This window comes from Anser anser (assembly GCF_964211835.1).
Source record: "Anser anser genome assembly, chromosome: 1".
Taxonomy (NCBI): domain Eukaryota; kingdom Metazoa; phylum Chordata; class Aves; order Anseriformes; family Anatidae; genus Anser; species Anser anser.
Genome location: NC_139720.1, coordinates 33,929,656 through 33,951,061, shown reverse-complemented (window position 1 = coordinate 33,951,061; position 21,406 = coordinate 33,929,656). Strand labels below are relative to the sequence as shown.

Here is a 21,406-nt window from a genome sequence, read left to right as displayed (position 1 = left end):
AACAGTAGGGGACTAAACAAGAAAGGAGACAGTACACTAAACTACTTTCTGAAGAGTGACAGTGTATTTTAAACGATTTACCAGAGCCCTATCTCCATCCTTCCACTCCCTCCTGTGTCACCCTCCTTGCATACCTTGTGTCCCAAGGCAGGCAGCTGGGCAGAGGGCTCTCATCACTCCTTGAGGGATTGAGAATCCAGGTGGGATTGAGAAGGGCCATGAAAGAGAACCCAAAAAAGTGCCTGTGACATGAGAATGAGTTACCATGATCCAAACCAAGCTTAGGCTGGTTCTTCTTAGGCCTCAGCTTGGCCATACTTCACCTGGCCACATAGTTCCTGCAAATACTCCATAGCTGAAGAAATATATTATGCTCCTGAATCTCCAAAGATTCCTAAACTGGGAAAGGGATTTACTTTGAAATAACTGAGCTCTACCCAAATATTCCCAGCAGCTGCAGTTTCTCCTAAGACCCTATTTGCTTTAGCAGCTGCCTGCTACTTGTGCCTGTCTTTCCCAATTATTGCAGCTACCACATACACAGCACAGAGACTGTACCTAGCAATTTAACACAAACAAATATGAGATTTGCATGACCACATGGACAGGGCAGGTGGGATTCATCTTTGGCAAAGGTTAGATGTATATTATGAACAAACCACATAGGCATCTAGACTTCTTTTGTAGTTAAAGGACAGGAATGTGTACTTCTAATGTATATACATGATGTATTTTAACCATCCACATTAAGATGAAGTGAATCATTTCTCAGAAGTTCCTTTCTTTCTGTATTTACCATAGAAGGAGTCCAGGTGACTAAGTCAGATGCTAAAGTTACCTGAGATAAATCCCATCCATTTTACCTTGCTGGAGAGTTAACAAGTCTTTGTATATGGTAAACAAGGTGGTATCAAAGTCTACTCACATATACATGAGTGTCTTCCATATCACTGCCAATGAGGAGAAGATTTGCCTAAAAAGAACAGGAGGGGACTTTTATCCTTTAGCATGCATTCATTCATTATCATTAATCACAATCACTAGCCTGGCAGCCATACATTTGTCTGAAACATACTTTCTTATGCAAATATGTAACTAGTTTTCTCTGGAAAGACAAAATTAACCCTGAGGGAAAGCACATAGTTTATGCCTCATTTGTATCCAGAAACAGACCTCCAAGAAACTGGGCTATGTATGTACAGTATCTCAAGTGAATAAGTGAGGTTTTGAACGGCTACTTTTTACTCCAGGATGAAAAGGTCACTGGTATCATGCAGGTAATTTCAAGCAAAAGTCACTAGAGCCATTCTACACTGTAGTATGTCTCTTTATGTGTCACAGGCAAAGTACTCTAGGAAGGTTTCTAGCAATTTTAACATTTTATTATTGGTACCTGCTTTGCCCTCTTTGGATTGTGGAGCCAGCTCCTTTAGCTATCATCCATCAGATGATATAGGTTTCGGCAAAAAAAAAATAAAACTCACTGTGACGTTTTTGTACTTCAGTGCCCAACACTCCAGGACAGGAAAGAGTGAATGGTTGGTCCCATTGACATCCTTTCTCTTCATATCATCCAGCTTTCAGTTTCAGTCCTGAAAGTGTTGCCAATGATTTAATAGCATTTTACAACTCCGTCTAAATTTCTTAGAGCTGAGACCATGGCAAGCAAGACATCAGGCCTATTTAATAAAGGGGCTGGGAAAAAAAAAAAAAAAAAAAAGGAAAAAGGAATAAAAAGGACAATTTTCTGGAGTTATTTTTAAACCATTAGTTTCTGAGAATGTTCAAAGGCCTGGGTGTTTCTCTGGATTGCAAGGAGACAGAGCACAAGGCAGTAGTCTTCTGACAAGAGGACCAAAGACACAGGAGAAATTCTCTGCTTGCATACATTAGCCTTTTCATTGCACAAATATAGAGCAGATCATCATGCCCACCCACCACATTCAGTTCTTGTTTCTTTAAGCATTCACTCTGTCCATTTCCCATGCTCAACAGCAAGGGTAACCAGACTTTTTTGCTCCTCCACAACCAAAAGACAAGCTATGGAGGAAAGACTCAGTGTCAGGCAAACATCTTCAAAGGGAGTGGTATGAAACCAAGGGCCTCCTGCGCACACACAGAGTGTGCACTACTACACATATGTCTGGCAGTTAAAAAAAGAGAAAGGACATAGGTGACAGCCTGGTGCTGCTATGAAGATACCTTCTCCACCAAACTCCTGAAAGACTTGCTCTTTCCTACGGGGTGGAAGTCATTTGGTGATGCTACCTTCAAGGCATCCTTGTCCCAACATCCTTATTTTCTTGTAATTGTATTCACCCTACACAGCAACTGCGCTGGAAAGAGCAACCCCTGAACGTCTAAGAGATCTGCGCTTGCTTTTCAAATGGTGTTTTCAAGAACGCCAACTAGCCAAGACAAGTTAAGGTGGACTTCGGGGCCCTCTAGTGGCTTGGGAGAGTAGAAATTCCAGGAGAGGAATGACGGACCTCCCAAAAAGCTGGCTACATTTTCTGCTGGTTTTGAGCCAAAACACAAAGCAGAGTTCATCCATTTTTTCCAGTAGAACTGAAAGTCTACGTTAGCCCATTTCCATGCTTTGCTCTTCCCATCAATTTTTCTTCTGTGAAACAGGACTAAACTGGATTGCCATAATTTTCTCTTTAAAATGCCGTGCTATTTTGCAAGAAATCAGGACAGCTGACTTTGTTCACCCAAAAACTTTGGAAGCCAGTGTTTTAAATATTTCTGAGATCTTTTTAAACACCTGAAAGTGATGTAAAACTGTAGGAAGACTTAAAAATACTCAGTGAGAATCTGAGGTAGTTTCCATAGAGCCAGTTTCAGTATTGTTCACCCAGAATGTCTGAAGTTCAGGGTAAATGTCTTTCACTGCAGAATCATATGATTTTTATTTAATCTTGACAGTGTAAGAAAGGCAATAGGGGGTTCTTTCTGCTTAATTTCTGATCTTCAACCTTCTCTATAGCACATTCTGCGTAGGATTTCCTTTAGATCCCAGGAGGAAACCTATTTTTATGTAAAAGTTGAGATTTCCACAGGCCTCTTGGAGCCCTGAAGGAAAGTAGCTGCTAAGCAAGACTCACAAAAAAAGTCACAATTGGCAGCAGAGTAATTTACTGTTGCAGTCTTGCTGACAAACACGTTTGCAGCATGTTTACATGCAAGCAATCTAAGATATTTTTTAATCAAGGAAAATTTTATGCCATATTATTGTCAGGTTTCAGAAGATATTTTACAGCACACACAAGCACAGGCAAAGTCATACAGACTGAGAGACAACAGAGAGGTCATGTTGTGCTGCAGCTGGGTTTAGGGCCTGTACCCAGGTGACTTTCAGCAAGTTTGCCACGACCTGAAGGGCAGGTACTTGAAGACACCCCAAAAGCTCTGTCGTGGTCACTGCGAAGGGGAAGGGCATGAACACAGAAATATCTTCAGCTGACCAGTTCTGTGACTGCTCAGTAATCATCACAGACTCTTGAGACCCAAAGGTTTTGTTGACACGACCCCATTTAGAGTCCACACACTCTCTCTTCTTCTGTGAAAGCTTGATCTCCTGACTTGGCCACGTTGCAGAACTTAGCAAGCTGTAAACAGCAGCAGACAACACATCTAGACAACACGACAGCATGTCATGCCCCTAGAAACTGTCTAGCTGCACGTATAGTCTTATTTTTAAGTATCTGAAATGAGGCCAGCACTGCAGTAGGGCAGCAGTAACTGCTTCTGGTAACACTTACCTCCGCTGAGCAGAGCGTCATGCTGGTCGTCTTACCTGAAGGGTGAATCAGTAGCTCAGGAGTTCTCCCACTTGAATAAAACATTATTCAAATTGGAGAATAAACTGAGTAACTGCTTCTTTCAATTCATTTCCTGTTCAAAGCCTAGTTTCCTTTGTTGTTGCTGTTGTTCTTTTTTTATTTCTTGCTGATTTCACACCAATTATTTCCCCTATGTAGATAATAAAGCACGCTTGAAAGTTAAAGCAGATTTCTATTGAGTGTGAATTTGTACCACCACAATAGCTTTTTCTGAATAATTTCCTGTATAGACAGGCTCACTGCTATTATAGGGTACAGGTAAAAAAACACTGATCTCTTCTGAGTATTGCATCAGATCACAGTTAAACTGACTCATCCTATTTCCTGTAGGCTCACAGGGAAGTAGTCTCCAAGTGTCCCAAACTACTTTCCTGAACAAGATGCAGCTTAGGAAAAGGGCTGTCGCTAGAGCACTGAAGACACCCAAAATGTTGAACAGAAGCCACAGGGCTGTGATATTTGGTGCCTTCAGCACTGATGGTGGCAGCTGTTCTCCACCTCCCACCATGCTCTGATCCACTCCTTTCCTGAGCAAAACCTGAACCAAGCAGAAGATATGGCTTTGCTTACCTTACATTTGATCTGCCATCTGAATGAACTTTTCTTCCCACATGCTGTCTTAGTGAATTAGCAGTTCATCTGTAAGTCCATTCTCACTTGCACTCTGATAAGCTGGAACAAAACATACTATGAAGAGCCCCGAAGGATCAAATTAGTGGAGAGTAGATTAAATGTGCAATGTTATCTATTTCTCTAATATTCACAGGGAAAGAAATGCATCTGTGGGATATTAGGAAATGTTGCGCTAATTGACATTTCAACCTGCCTGTGACATTTCTTTTTAAGCCACCCTCTAAGTCACAATGTGCTTAGTCAGTACCTGTAGCAATGTATTGTTATTGTCACAATGCTTCAAATATTTCATCTGGAGCATGCTACAAGTAAAATTATTGCATCTGCTTGATTTTTTTTTTCCTGTATTATTTCATATTTTTTCTAAGTCTCTAGTTTCCTTAGTTTCACCAAAAAAAAAAAAAATGTCGTGGTAATTATTCTAAGTGGAGACCTACAAATGCTAGGGTTTTATTTTACACTTCTCAAAGCTGATTGTGGCATTTAAACCTAAAATAATTAAAGTGCTAAACTGAAGAAAAGGAAAAACTTGGTGAGTAGTAGAAATGATTTCTCGATAATTGGTATATTTTTTTTAAATAACTGGCATATTTCTGAATAATATCCACTCTGTATGTTCTGGTTCAAAGCCCAGAGAAGTCAACTGAAATTCTCTTTTTAATTTTCTGCTTTTCTTCTCCAAGAGTCTCTGCCCAAAGTATTTGGTAGTATCCATTTTCAGGGAGAAGGTATCTGGTCAACGGCCTGGTGTTTTGAAAGACCCTTGTGTTTTTGAAAGTTAAACATTTGTATTCTGCTAAGTTTACCATACAATTTCTTCAGACACATGGTTTTCTGATAGTTTCTGAGCTCCAGCACATCTGCAATATCCAGCTGGAAAACTCTGCCCAAAGTGCAGTGGCAAGTGAAACACAAGAATGGTAAGGTAGTTAAATGGAAAATAACCTAAAAATATATTTATATGCTTCTATGCTACTGGACGTGTATATCTGCAATACAGGGTGTAAGTCTGTAAACCTCACCCCAGTAAGAAATTACTCATTATACATGAAGCGTGGAGAGGGATCATAAGAGGTAGCAAATAGTAGAAAGATCTCAGGAGAAAGATCATATTATTAGAAATAATTTAACGGAGACATTAAAAATCAAGAAGAGAGAAAAAAAATAACTAGACTTTCATGCTTGGTATTTTTATAATATAAAGATGTAAGAAACTCCAGTAAAATGCTACAATTTGTAATGGAGAAAGAGAAATATTTTTATTTATTTATGAATTGCTTAGTGTTAGACGTCTGTCAAAGACCTATAGCTGCCACAGCAGATTGGGGTGGGGAAAGGATTAACTAATGATCCTGGTTACGAGAGCTTTCCATCATACTTGTGAGATGATGTTAATAAAGAGATATAAAGACTTACGATTCAGGACATAAGGCAACTGTTAATTTGTGTGAAAAGAACAGCTACCTTAATGGGAAGTTTTTTGTGTAACTCTTTATTACCCAGTGTCATGCTCCTTCCTATAAAGTACATGGCATGAGCTGGTTCCTGGGCCAGAATTCTGATGGAAGGCTGCACTGGGCTCTTTTAGGATGACCCTACACCATCAGAGACTAAGGACCTCACACCAGGGCAAGGTAATCCTGAGGGTATATCATCTCATCAGTTCTCTAAAATAAGGAGGTGGGAAACTGAAGCACAGAGACTGGATGGCTCATTCAAAACCACCAAAATACTTTTCACAAAGTTGTGGAAGGCTGTCTTAAAGCTCAGGTCCTCAGAGAATGTGAATCTGGGATACAGAGGACCTTCCAGCTTCCTTAAAGCAGTCCAGGGATCTGACCTGGGGTTCTCAAGAGCTACGCTAATATCTCAGTTCATGGAATATCTGTTTCCCATTGTTAATTAAATAGGCAGTTGTTCACGGTGTAGAAAGGGTTTCACCAAAATTAACATGGGGTAATGCGAAGGGATATGAACACTGAACACAGACTGCTTTTTCCCTTTGGTTACATTTTCTTTACTCAGTAGAAATCTTTATTTCCTTTCATACCATATCTAGATACATAATTTGGTTTACTATTCCCTTATTCTGAACCAAAAACACAACTAAAAGCCTCACTTGGGATTGTTTTCCACATTTGGTCATCTGTCAATCACTCTAATCCTTATGCTTGTCCTTCAAACCCTTATAAATAAGTCACAGGCATGGAAAGGTGAAAAGAAAATAGCTTTGTCTGTGTTTAAAAAGTGCTTACTGTGCTTCCCAGTGGCATTTCAGCTCAGAGTTTTGTTTCCTCTCATTTCTCCGTCTTGTGGTGTTTTCCTGACAGCTATCTATGAACTATATGACTCACCAGTCAAGAATAGAAACTTTTGAAGATTTAAGAGAAATAGAAAGTGTCTAATGGCAGACACATGAATTTTAAATCATTTCTGCCAATGAAAAGAATGTAAAATATAGGGACATGCACACACACAAGTAAAATTTAAAAAAATTGGACAAACAATAAGATTTATGCTTTGTGCCAGGAATGGAGCAGACAGATTTTTGCCAGACTGGACTATAGAGATTACAAATCTGAATACATGACTAAAAATATACATGCAGATGGGAGGGTACTAGAATCCATGTTGCTTTTTTCAGAGCAGATGGAGACAATGTTGTATTGCAACTAATATTTGGGGAAAATACTAAGCTGTGCAACTCCCATATTAAAGTGTAAGTACAACAAAGCAGGCAGTATTTTTTGTGACAGTAATCAGATGCTTTTAAAGACAATACGTTAATAAAAATAACAAACAAAAAAAAAAGCAGCTGAACCACATAAATAGTTCTGTTGCTTTCTCACAGGTGCTCAAGCTGCAGCAAAACAATGACTTTAATCACCAGTTTCCTTCTTTGTAATTAATAAGACAGTCTAATCCACTTTTTCCTTTTCCAAAACTCTGTTCTCTGACTCAGAGTTTTCCTATAAGCGTTATGGGGTAATTTTAGGGCATTTGGAATGATATACTTACATTAAGGCAGGAAAAAAAAAGGAGGGGGGGGGGAAGGAAGCTCACAAATAATAATTTGGCAGAACATCAGGAAAAACTTCTTTATAACTCTTGGATGATTAGAAAATAATCACTCACTGGAAGAAGTGGAGATGGTATCTCTTGGGACTAATTCACTGTGATGCTGAGAAATAAATGACTTAATAGGTTACTGATCCCTCTGACTTCTGTGACTCAGCAGTTGCAATTTCAAACTGAGCTTCAGTGCAGAGTGCTGTAGAAGTATTTGAACTCCCTACAGATTTTATAATGAGCTTTCAAAGAAACCAAGGATGCTAGAATATGGCACAGATTTGTTTTTCTTTAAATCAATGAAAAAGCCCCTTTGACCCAAGGCCACCAACTTAAGCTGTGTGAGTCCTCCCAAGTGTTTGTCGCTTGGGGGTAAAAGTGTCTCACCAATGCACTGTGATCAGGTATCTCAAGTTGCTTTTCTACTTGTCTTCTTAAGAACAGTATTTCAGATTTACAAACTACTTAAGACAACTGAATACAATGGGGAAATCTGACAAAATTAGTCAAGGATTCCCAAGACTCCTCTCAAATAAACATATTGATATAGCTTCTGTTCTTTTCCGTCATCTCTCTCCTCAGCCTGGTGATTCTGACCATCTAGTGTAATTACAGCTTTTTTTTTTCTCTGCCAATAACAGTGCTTACCACTGAGCCACTACAAGATTAAAAGACACAGTTTAAGGAAGTAGCAGTCCATGCAATTTATTTGTTTTCTTTCCTCCTGCTTTTCTTCCTCTGTAAGAAAGGTCAAGATGTATTCAATATTTCTTCAGTAATTCCAGAGTTTCAGTGTTGAGACATAAGCAGTTGGTAGGAGATGCACTCTGTCAAAACTTACAGTATTTGACTTGTATTAAGGCAGCTCATTGAGTAACGTAGGATGAGAAAGAATGTAAGAAGACAATGACAGACAGTTCAGAATAGACATACTGAATTTGATAGCTCCACAGCCATTTTTAGCTGGGGAGTAGCAGAGTTAATGAATAAGTAAGTTATATTATAAATATGATTCTTCTCTCTTCTAGCCTTTTGGCCTTTGTAGATACAGTACCTGCTAGTTTCACATTGAATATATTTCCAGTCTTGAAGGTTTGTAGTATAAAAACTTTAAAGGTTTCTACCTTATTCTCCATTTAAATTTTTGCCCCTGCACCGAGATGAACTGCAAATGGTGGTAGGTTTGGTTGCTATTGTAGCTAGTGGGAACCTGGTTTTCTTCCTCTGGGTAAGGCAGGGCAACCCAGCCCGTGCAGGTTCACCTAGCTGCCAAATCAGCCAACAGATACAGTGCAATAATGACAACCCCCTTCCTGGCTGTGGTTGTGAATCTGTTCCCTGCCACGCAATGGGTATAGCAGTTTTGTTTTACTGTTTGCCCTTCACCAAACCATGGCTGTTATCTCAATAAATTTTCAGAACATTGAGCTCTCTCAACTGTGCTCTGAATATAGATATGGGTAAAATACCTTGGAAGTGTAAACTAAATGCCTTGTTCTTCTGTATTCTGTAGTTTCTGTGGTATGGGCACCAAGATAAGATATCTTCATTACCCAATGCTAGATAAAGGCTCATTCATTAATCAAATACACTGAATTGTGAAGTATGTGTGATCCAACAATCACTATACATCACAGAGACTTTTTCAGAAGAAAATGAAGAATGATAGTGGCAAAATGGAGGAACAAATTGCAAATAAGAAATGGTAAAAGAAGCATCTTAACAGTAACTAAACAACATACCAAATAAAAGGTAATATATATGTGTGTTAATTATACATGGAAATGTTTTTCCGTTTTACAAATGCTTTTTAGCTAAATAGAATCATTGGATATTTAATATATTGCCATCATTGGCACCAATTTAAAAATATGTGTGCTTGAAAATAATGAATATACTTGGTAGCTCTGTTCATATGTCTGTTTTGGAAGTGACAGTATTGACTGGTCAGCTTGTCATATACTGGGAATATCTCTAAAATACAATAATACATTATGTACAATAACCTAAAAATATACAAAAATAAATTATATGACTCCAAAGGAAACATTTTCATTTTATTCTCATTTCCATACTGCTATTTTCAATCAGGTGGAGAATAAGTCAAATGAAATCGGCAAACGACAGGCTTTCACATATTACCTTTCAATTTCCATCCTTTATGAGTGCATTTTGCTCTGCAAATCTCAGAAGCATTTTAAAAGCAGTGTAGAAGACAGTTATTATCAGTTCAATGCAAAACAATTAAAAACAATTATCTGAATTTTTAAGAAAACTTTTAAGTCTTCCTCTCCACTAACAAGAATTACAACAAATCCAAGAAAACAGAATGAAGAAATTCCATGAAGAGGGTCTATACATACTTTTTTTTTTTAATTTGACCAGTCCCATTTTATCAATCAGTCTACTCATATGCCTAAAGCCAGGTACTAAGGTAAATAGCCTGCCAAATGGAACTTTCAGAGCAGAGCCAGGCAGACAGATTTGTATATCCACACTCCAAGGTTGAGCAGCACAAGCCCACACCTCTCCAAAAGAAATGACAAGGAAAGCCCCATTGACCCCTTCTCTTTTTCATAAAAAGCTTGATGACTTCCTCAAATATCGCTGTATATATATTTTTACAAATTTACTGTACAAGGAGGCCAATTACTTAATTCCCTTTTTGGGGGGAGAGACATTTATGCCACATATAACAGCTGCATTTTCTACCACTTCTTGCCATCACCAGCTCTTCCAGCTGTGCTCTGCTGGGATTTTGCCTAAGGGACCTACCCTAGATTTTAACACTGTTTAAAGTCGTTAGCACTGTCCCTGGTAAATTAGGGTATTTCTGATGGTGCTACATCAGTGTGGCAAGAAAAATTTTTACTTTCCATCTATCACCATGTTCCTTCTGTTCCTTCCAGGAAGAAATTGTGCCTGTGTTGAATCTGTTTTTCTTCTTTGATTGTTTTTTTGTTTTGGTTGGTTGGTTGGTTTGTTCTCTACCTAAAATTTTGTGCAGTGTCCTTCCCCTGTTTTGTTTGTTTGTTTGTTTGCTTCCCTGCAACACCATCTTAGTACTCAAGAAATGATTTGGACTGAAAAGGAAAAAGGAGGAGCATACCCCAACCAGTCTTCTGTTAACACAAGATCTACAAACCATTGCTCTCAGCTCTGAAGCTAAATATCCTATAGCACATCAGTCAAACCTGTGTCTCCTTTGCCTACACTACCACCAAACAAGTTTAAACTGTCTGCAATATTACTGAAAATTTCTTGTCCTCCTGGGTGGCTCAGACTCCTCAGAAACAGTCTTTCTGATGTTGATGCTGCCATTTGCTCTTTCAGCCTTTCTCACTACGCTTTAATTGCCCCTTTTAAAAGCTAACTAAAACTACTGAGGCAAATTCCTTCGTAAAAAACCTGCAGAATAAATGAGCCCATAGAAACTGAGTTTGTCATGGAACTGAAATTTTCCCCTCCACTTTACAGTGCTTTCCTAAAATGGCTATTCCAGCTTCTCTCTTTCCCATCTTGCTCTCTAGCAAGTCCTTAACATGATAGAAATAATTTCATACAACAGACCTAGCATCACTTTCCACCCGTAGCCTCCATTCTGCTGTTTACAAAACCAGTCTCTTCCAGCCCTTCCTGCAGTCAGGGTGAGAAAAGTAAGTTCTGCAGCTGCTGGAAATGGTTATTTGCCATTTTGGTACAAAGAGATAACAACAACAACAAAGTCTCTCTCACCAGTTTTCCCTTCCCTGTGGAGTTTCACATCTGAGACTTTTCACAAAAAAAAAAAAAAAAAAAAAAAAAAAAGTCCCAAGCAAGGTTCCTTTCTTCTTTCATGTCATTTGTTCCTTCTGTATTTATATGTGAAATGACTGGCTGATCAAAATTGCCTGAAGCTCTCAGTGGCCTGTTCAGCTGAGCACACTGCCAGGTATGTGACTTTATTTAATAAAATAAAATTAAAACTGATGACAAAGGCTTCAGACAGTAACTGGCTGATAGTGACAAACTGGGATTCTGTGGTCCATGTAACAGTAGTTCGTCTCTTCCCAGCAACCTATAAGTAGTACCAGCAATTACCATCTGTAGCAATAGTCCATGTATCCCTTATATTGGAAGGAGGAAAGGGTATGTGGCTTATTACAGGAGGTGAAAATATTCTATCTTTCTCTTATGCTCGAGTGAGACGAAAACCAGGCACTACATAGAAGGGTCACCCAAGCCCTGAAATGCCTTTTTAATATTTTTCAGTTCCTATAACTGCAGGTGATGGATTGCTGGATATGCCCAAACCCAGCTTGACTCCCTGCATGTTTTAACCTTCTTCAGACTGATCATGGAAGCATTTGGCTGGGATGAGGTTCCAGTCCTACAGGCGATGGGATACTTGAAAAACCAAAGAAGTTTATAAACTTTTATTTGCCCTTATAGTAGAAATTGTACTTTTGTGCATATATAGGTTATCCCAGAGCAATGATCTTTAAAGAATTTTGTTTTAATAAAATATCTGTTCTCTAATGAGCAGAATATACTTGAAGAGGTTGACAGTGAAATTAAACTAAGAAATGCAAATGGACCTTAAGGTCTGTGCAGCAGCAAGTTACTTGCACATACAAGACCAAAATCCGGTAAACTATATATGGGGTGTCTGTGAATAAATATCCACACATGGAACATACAAGAGACTGTCAGAGGATGATCATAAGAGGTTTTTAATTTTCCTAATGAATATTCATCCCTGAAAAAAGCATGCTCATAGTTGTCTTAACAAGACAGATATAGAAGAGGGTGGGTTTTTTTGTTGTTGTTTTGGTTGTTTTTTGTTTTTTTTTTCCACGATGGGATATTCATTTTCATTTGGCTAAGTAGTGATGCTATGGTTTTTTTGAACCTATGCTTTCTTAATGACCAGTTAATTAGAATAAATAAATAAATACGTTTTTAATTTCAAGAAACTGGTGGAGAAATTGGGGAAAATCTGTAAGACAGGAAAAAAATTATTGAGGATTTAAAGAAAATAACTTGTTAGAACTGTATCTAATGTAGAGAAGAAAGGATTAAGATTTACTGTAGCAGTTTATAAGTATGTAAAAAGTAGCTGCAAAATGGGAAGACATGCACTGGTTCTCTATGTGCGTGATAGATCAAGTTTTACTCCCCACTGTGGGCATTCAGATGTTAAGATACACTTGCCACTAGCAGTGATTTTGATGCACTGGATCTGTGCCACCCAGATAGGTTTATGAAACCATCAGAACCAGAAAATTTTGTGGAACAGAATGAACAATTATCTGTCGGGGGCTGCTCAGGTCTCATTCATCCTGCCCTGACGTACCTTCTCCTTGAAGGCCCATTGTCATACTCACAATGCTTTCTGATGTACCAGATTCAGATTCTACTTTTTGAGATTCCTCAATACTTGTATAAAAATAGGCAGGTTTGTTCTCAGGGCCTTACAGAAAACTAGGGTAACTCTGAAAACAATAAGGCCTAAGATGGAGATCAGCAGTTGGGTCTGTACAGCAGTTCTCCTGTGGAGTCTGAAAGTTGTCCACACCTTGATTCAGCATCTGCTCTTAAAGAACCAAGTGCAAAGTCTAGGAATAAAATGTTAATTAATGACCATTGAGCAGAAGGTATTGGACTTTCTTCTGCTAACAGACTACTAAAATCAATTAGCAATAAAATATATAAATAAATAAATAAATAAAATTAGTTTTTGGTTTGGTTTGGTTTTGGTTTTGGTTTTGGTTTTGGTTTTGGTTTGAGGGATCTTTACACTGAGATGATGAAATATGATTAAAATAAGTTTTTCGGTATGCCACTAGATGGCAAACTAACAGTGTGATAAACATCAGACTTGTTATCACATAAATCTCTGCTTAGGCATATTGTAAAAAACGCACGCTATCTGTATGCAAATAAACAGTGCCTTAATGTGGTGCACGCTAACAGCAAACAAAGAATATTTCAGCTTTTATGTTTCAAAATAATTTGTGACTTCCCAAGGTTGGACAATGCAGATCTTGTTGGAATCACAGAGGTCTCTACAGCAAATGCTTTACACAGCTTTCCTTCTCCTGCCTACAGCACAGCCATGCACCCCAGAGTTGAGCAGGATGAAATGTCAGACAGCTCCATGGTGGGCTTCATCTGGAAACATGGGGGACAGTTAAAATAAAATTATCCCAAGGCTGTTGAAAAGGCACTGTGACATGGTATAGAGATGTAAGGAAGTACCCAGAGGAATGCTGTCAGTCTCTTTCATAAAATCAAAGAATCATAGGTTTGGGTTGGAAGGGACCTTGAAGACCATCCAGTTCCAACCCCCTGCCATGGGCAGGGACACCTCCCACCAGACCAGGTTGCCCAAAGCCCCATCCAGCCTGGCCTTGAACACTTCCAGGGATGGGGCATCCACAGCTTCTCTGGGCAACCTGTGCCAGTGCCTCACCACCCTCACAGTAAAGAATTTCTTCCTAATATCTAATCTAAATCTTCCCTCTTTTAGTTTAAAGCCATTACTGCTTGTCCTGTCACTACACTCCCTGACAAAGAGTCCCTCCCCACCTTTCCTGTAGGTCCCCTTAAGGCACTGGAAGGCCGCTGCAAGGTCTCCCTGGAGCCTTCTCTTTTTCAGGCTGAACAACCCCAACTCCCTCAGCCTGTCTTCATAGGAGAGGTGCTCCTGCCCTCTGGTCATCCTCACGGCCCTCCCCTCCATTCACTCCAATGGGCCTATGTCCTGTCAGTTCTGGGAGCCCCAGAACTGAATGCAGTACCCCAGGTGGGGTCTCACGAGAGCAGAGCAGAAGGGAAGAATCACCTCCCTCAACCTGCTGGCCATGCTGCTTTTGGTGCAGCATGTTTCTCATGCATCCATTTTGTAGGGGCCTCATCAATAATATAAGCATAAAGATCTTCACGGAATTTGAGCAGCCAACACAGCATTGACTCAGAATAAACATTCATCCTTTAGATAGCATCCTGCATGTACAAACATTTACTTCCAATATAACAGCCCAGGGAGCTATGAAACTGTGGGGAAGCTGCAAGGGTAAAGCTGTTATTTAACATTTCATTTCCTTTCCACCATACCCCAGCGACCACTTTCAACAAAACCCACTGGAGAGTTATTTAAGCTGGGTAAAAAGTCATTTGCAGTAACTCCAGGAAGGTATCTTCTCTGTCCCTCTGGTCAGGACCATGGCACTGCAGGTTCAGAGGGGCAGCTGTCCCACATGCCTTTGGGAGCAGTGGCAGCTATGTGGACAGGCATAGCAGGTTTCAAGGGCTGCTGCTGCTACAGCTGCTGCTGCTACTACAGCTGCATTCTGGGGAGGTCTGCAGAGGCACAGCAATTGGGAACAGTCCACTGAAGACAAGGGAAAGGCACCAAAATGTCTCCCAACAGCTCATTGTCATTGCACCCAGTGCTGAAATTATGTCAGCTCAGGGTGTAGTTGCTAACAGCTGGTTTTCCAGCTCAGAACATCTCTAAATTACATATTAAGCACAGGGAATGCAAAATGCTCAATAAATAAACTAAAAACTATGGAATATTGGGAAGAGAAAATGTGCTCACTCAAGCCCAAATGCAACCACATAGCAACTCAAGGACGAAACAGGAGTGGATGCTTGGAGAGAAGCAAGTTGCGTGACTTGCTGGTAAATACGTAGTTCTCTGCAGGTAGTTTATATCAGGAGGAGAAGACAAAGATGGAAACAGATATCTCCTTGGACATAAGTGATGATTTGCAAACTATGGATAAATTTGGAAAGTTCATGCCACAGTTTCCAGCCTGTTTTTTCCATAACTACCAGGCCCAAATGTCTCCCGAGTGCTCGTAGGGCCATAGCTATGAACAAACACATTTGGGCCCTCCGCCTGGTGCTGATTCACAGAGTGGTTACTCCTCAACCCTTATTTTAATTATAAGCTCTCACAGGAACCCCAGTGCCAACATATCCCAGCATCTGTCTGAACTTTTGAATAGTGTTGCTTCTAGGTGCTAATTTTCATTATTTCAGCTATCACTGAACTTAACCAAGCCCTCTCTTTGCATAAGAGGTTTTCAGTGGGGCTCCTGTTTGTCTTGGGCAAAAGAAATCTACCTAGCATTCAGAAAGTGCCCTATGGCTTTCTTCATAAAGACAGAATCTAAAATATTCTATTGTTGTTAATATTGTTATTATTAGTCTTGGAAGTGGTTATTTCTGTTTCCCTTTTATTCACATCTGGAGGATCAAGGCAGAACCAATAGACATGTACACAAGGTTTTGGGTATACACTTTCTTTTGTAATGCAAAAAACATTTTTACAATTTTGGAGCTGCTGGAAAACTGCTCAGAAGTAAGCCACAGCATTTGCTTGCATTGCATTTTTTTCTGCTTAGGCTGTGTATTTGAGTATTAATTTATCAAAACTAGGTGTTATACTGCAAAACAAATGCCTTTGTATGAACTAGACCCTCTATTGTGTTTAGTAAGTACCTAAAGAGTTAACTAGGAGATACTGGGGATTACAGGCTGTTGAGGGCAGCTTCCACTGCCTATTTTATCTAAGTCTAAGTTCTGGAAAGCTGAGAGGCATGGGGGTACCTTGGGCCACGGGCAAAGTTTAGGTCAACCTCCTCCTCCAGTCAGAAGATAAAGTGGCTGCTGCAGTCTTTCCTCTCCCCATTTTGCTCCCAGTCTTAGCCCTTGTTTTGCTCCTGTCCTTTCCTTTTCAGTAACAGAAACAATCTAGACCCTGCCAGCCTCTTGTACCCCACCCTTGAGGCAGTAAAATCGTTATTTTAGATATTTTTCAGAAGTCATTCAAATTGTCACATACACACAAATACCAGACTACATTAGCTGAGCTTCAGTTACATTTCTGAAAGCAATTTGATTATAACAGCTTTAAACGACAGGACAGCCTGCAATTAGCAGAGGGTTTTTCCTAGCAATTACGTTAACCTTTAGTTGAATGTTACTCAACACATCATGATGTTATTTTTATGGTCCCCTACCAATGTATCCCTCTGCAGGATTTTGAACCTGTCTTGGTCAGTGGAAAATTCCAGGTCCTTGCATAAATCCTACAAGTGGCTTGCTTTGGTTGAGTGCCACCCTGCATTGTGCCTGGTGAGGATTTATAAACAATGGCCTTCCTGGCTGGAAGGAATCCAGCCCTGTTAGTAGCATTTTCAGTCATTCTTTCTCTGTGCAATGAATGAAGAATGAAAAATGCAGCTATTCACAGAAGCAGTTTTGTGAGATAGTAATGGCTCAAGTACTAATGTAACAGAATTTGTCACACGCTATGCTCTGTGCATTGTTATTTTCCATGGGGTTTGCTTGTCTTCATGTTTTTCAAGCGCAGAATTATATATAGGGCTCAACAGAGCTCTAGAAATGTACAGATAAAATGGGTGCACGACTATAGCACAGAACAATTGAGCTGGATAAATATGCAAACATTCCTCATAAAAATCCAGTGAAGAGATTAGCTGCACAAATACACAAAAGTTCATGAAAGGTGGCCTGGCACTACGGATTCTTCTTTTACTTATTTAATCTGCTTAAGTTTATTCCATATAATTGTAACCAACAATATAGTAAAAACACTAACTTCGTTCATGTAATAGTAGCAACTTCATGAGTGCAATTATAACAGAATAAGACCTTGGAACAAGCTGAGTGGATAAAACATGAGAAAATTAATTTTCATTAAAAAAAAAAATAGTTTTGCCCAGTTTTCCTTCAGAGCTCTTAAATTGATGGCCCTCATGCAGGTCTGTGGGTAAGGAGAAAGAAATTATCACCTGAAATAGACAGGTAAGGATGGAAGTAACCCTTGGTGGCTCAGGTCACCCCGGTCTGGGGACATTCTTTAATGTATCTTTGTCTCAGTTTCCAGCCAGCTAACTGGGCTTATGTCTTTCTTTCTCCCAGCCTGCTTTTGTGTTCAGATCATGATGCCATTGGGGCAGTACATTAGCTTGCTGTAGACCTCTGGGTCTGCAGGACTTTGGCAGGATTTGGCAGGACTTCCAGTCTCAAAAGTACAGCACGCAGATGCTTACATGCCCAAGAATCACACCACTGAAGAACATCAGAATAATGAGCAAGTGGACTAGGCAGTTCTGGAGTGCTCAGTTCTCCTATATTCAACTTCTACACTAATATTCATGAACTGTGATTAGCATGATTAGATGTGAATAATTAGATGAACTGCGTCTTAGAAGTACTTAATCATGTTTTAATGACTATAAAAGAATAATCAGCTCACTTACAGTTATCTTTATCATGGATATGTACATTGAATAACACGAGTCCCATGCCTGATGTCCTAACTTCCAGTAACTTCTGGAACCCAGCTACCCCTGGAATGTAGGAAAACTTGCAACCCAGTACAAAAATCTCAAGTTATTCAATGTCTTTTCAAAATATTTTTTGACATTAATGAGTCACAAACTCATAGTCTTCTCTTTGAAGCTTGTAATGAGCTCAATACTCTACAAATTTATAGCTTAAGTATGTCAGTTTCCACTCCTCCTGTGTAGACACTCCTTGAGATGGAAAGAACCTTATTCTGCCACACTTTTGCAGAAAAGAAAGGTCACTCTGTGCTGTAATGCTGATGTGATACAGGAGTGGAAAGCTGTTGGGGTTTCCCACACTGCAGTACACCTGGGACACAGGATGACAGCTTCCATCTGGAACAATTCCTATCTCCCACCTTCCTGCAAACTGGCTATTTTCTCCACCAGATTGGATACATACAAAATTCTCTGAGGTTAATTTTTGCTCCAAAGGAAAGTCCTTCCAGAGCCAACCCAGGGAGTTAAACTTCTACAGAGGCCAAATCAAAATGTCTAATGGCTGTCCCTTTGGAGTCTCTAAATTACCCTTGTCCAGACCGTCCATGGTTAGAGTATCCTCATTTCTCACTAACATTTTCTTAGGAGAACAAACTTTAATTCACAGCACTAAGAGTAAAATCTGGAAATTTCCAAAGCAAATAATAACTAGGTAGTCCCAGGTAAAGCTAAGCTTCCATAGGACATCTGGCTCCCCAAAATTAGCTATTTAATGTTCTTACGGAATTTGGGAGAGCAGTCTATCTTTATTTTCTATCTTTATATGAAAATGGCAAATCACCCAAAGCTATATCACAGAAAGCCTTCAAAAGGCCATAATGATTGCAGAATTTCTATACAACACTTTAAGATATATGCTATTACATCAATATTCATTGCAAAGCTGGAGACATGGTGCTTTGGTATCCTTTCCGTTTCTACAAGTTTTACCATGACTCTAAGGAATATTGGACTTCATAGTCTATACATAATACCATGCATAAATAACATCAGAGCTGGAAAGGGCATCCATGGGATAAATTTTGGCTTGACAGGATAACAGCAAAGTTCTTTTCAGATAATCCTGGCCAATAATAATAAATCTTCACATAAAGTTAATACGAGGCCTTTTCTTGTCCTTCCCTTCGTCTTTTCTAGAAGCAACAAAATATCAAGTTCTAGCTCTCCTAACACTTTCTGAGCTAAAAGGAGTTCTAACATAAATGCTTCACTCTTCTTCATACTCTATTTTTATTTTTTATATTTCAGAATAGTTTAGAAGTAGTCCTCCGCATCACAGATTCACCCAAAGCTGTTTACATAAAAAGAAAAAAAAGCACAATTTTTAGTCAATTCATTACTCAGAAAATTTGCATCAGGATCATAAAAATACATGCCATTATCCCACTAAACACCTCTCATTCCTAGATGCTCAAGTCATACTGGAGAGCACTAAAATCTGACAGCCTTGTTTAAAATACAGCTTCACTACTCTTTCTATTTAATCTTCAGAGATTCAAATATGTTATTCAAAATCCAATCACCATCTGAATGCCTACCAAAGACAAAGTATTCTTTAAAATTTTCCAAACCTTGTAACAGATCAACATTAGGTGGCAAATTCTCATTTGTTTTTTTTTTTTTTTTTTTCCAAAAGATTCAACTACACTACTAAAACAGGTGCTTTGAAATAAATTATGGAAACTCTTAATGCTCATGGAAAGAAATGCTTATTTGATTGTCAGTAGATTTTTAAACACACTTACTGACTTCCTGCTGAACACATCACACAACCCTCATATACTTGTGATGGGTCTCCACTTCTTTTGTTTGGTGTAACATTGTTCATGTGCAAGCACATCTGACTCTGTATTTCTTCAAGAGCCTGCTTAGATGTCTCCATGTGCAAGATTAGAGACTTAAATTCAGTCTTGCAACTCCTTGCAGTTTCAGTGCCAAATCTGCCTGGCTGCCTTGGAGCATAGGAAAGCCAAAACCACTACTGGTTCTGTCTGGTCATAGCTGTAGCCTCATCTGTGTGGAAAACACATTAAAAATAATAATAATAATCTGTAAAAAGCAAAACTTGAGTGATTTTTTTCCCCCCAGGATAGATATTACTCAGTATTATCATCTCCAGTGTCTACTAAAAATAAAGATTAAATTTTGCTATGCTTAGCTAGATACTTGATATTAGTATATTTCTCAGATTAAACCAGAAGTCTTTGTAAGTACAGGGGCAACCTTGGTGCAACATACATCCTTAGATTTTCAGCAAAGCCAAAACTTACAACTGAAAACTGAAAATTTTCAAAGAATGATAAAATTTGTGAGGTTTTTGAAATTTTTTTACAGTTTTAAGAGAGAAAAAAATATTTTTCCAGCCAAAAAAAAAAAGAAAAGCAGGGATCAACTTTGAAGAGGTCCTTAACTACCACTAAGAAATTAGTTAAAACAGTCATTTTCCTGTTTCATGCTGAGTCTTATTTATAGCCCAGTCCTTGATAAGAAATACCAGAGTTCTTCCACTTTTGTCCACTTTTGCTACCAATTGTGTTTATGTGTGTGGTCACTGTTGATACACTCCAAGGCAGGCATTGCACATATCCTGATGGACTAGAAAATAAGGAAGGTATCATGAGGACCCCAGAGGACCCCAGGGACAGCAGAGCAAGAATTGTGGCCATGGGGAGAAGGACTGAAGAGTTTCTATGTAGATTCTCCGTGGTGGAAACATAACCAGTGCAGCTGCCAAACTACAGGAGCCCACACAAGCACATACTAAATGGATCCCACTCTTTCCATTCTACTGCAAACAATTATTTGTTTTCTCTTTATCTGTATTTTTATCTCCACCCTAGCACTCATTCAGTTCTTTATAGAAAGACAATCCTTGGATAGGATTCAGATTGAAGCTTTCCTTTTTTTTTCTTTTTTTTTTTTTTCTAGACAAAGCCTTTTTACAATTGTGCAGGCATTACACAAGATCACTTTTTTCTACATTCTCACTCAAGTCAAATCTCTTTTTCTTGTATAATTAGGCATTATAAATAATTCATCTCGTATAATATCTGAACTTCAGACAAAGTCTGAGAGTATAACTCTCCAGCACCCAAAAGAGGGAGCAGGATGCTACCATCACTAGTGGAAAATCAGACCACAATTGGACTTTAAATGTTTATGCCAGATTAATTAAAATTTGTGGGATTTACTTATCCCCATCAGTGACATCATTTTTTACCTTCTTTATTTTTTAAATCCCATAGGGCTGGATTTTTTTCCACGGTAATTAGTCTCTGAAAATCCAAATCAGTTATAGAAACCCCCATTACACTACACACTGTGGCCACACCAAGAGGAAAGAGCCAAACTTGCCCCAGCAAGCTCAGTTAACAAGGAGAAAGAATAGCATACAAAACAGTAGATGAGGCTAGGAGTAAGTACCAAAACGCCAAGTAACGCTCCTACAGCTCTGCTTTTCTCTGTATTACCATTAAGATCAAGTGAGCTGCT

General features: G+C 39.1%; 1 protein-coding gene across 1 annotated transcript in view; it reads right to left on the bottom strand.

Moving 5' to 3' along the window:
* The window catches only part of LOC310883482 (uncharacterized protein), a 121,384-nt gene that overhangs the window by 45,180 nt on the left and 54,798 nt on the right, over positions 1–21,406 (bottom strand). Inside the window, exons 8-10 of the mRNA XM_083803925.1 lie at positions 19,660–19,927; positions 4,416–4,517; positions 1,485–1,592 (exon numbers count right to left, since the gene is read on the bottom strand). The gene's annotated coding sequence lies outside the window, so the exon portion shown is untranslated. The remainder of the gene's footprint in view (positions 1–1,484; positions 1,593–4,415; positions 4,518–19,659; positions 19,928–21,406) is intronic.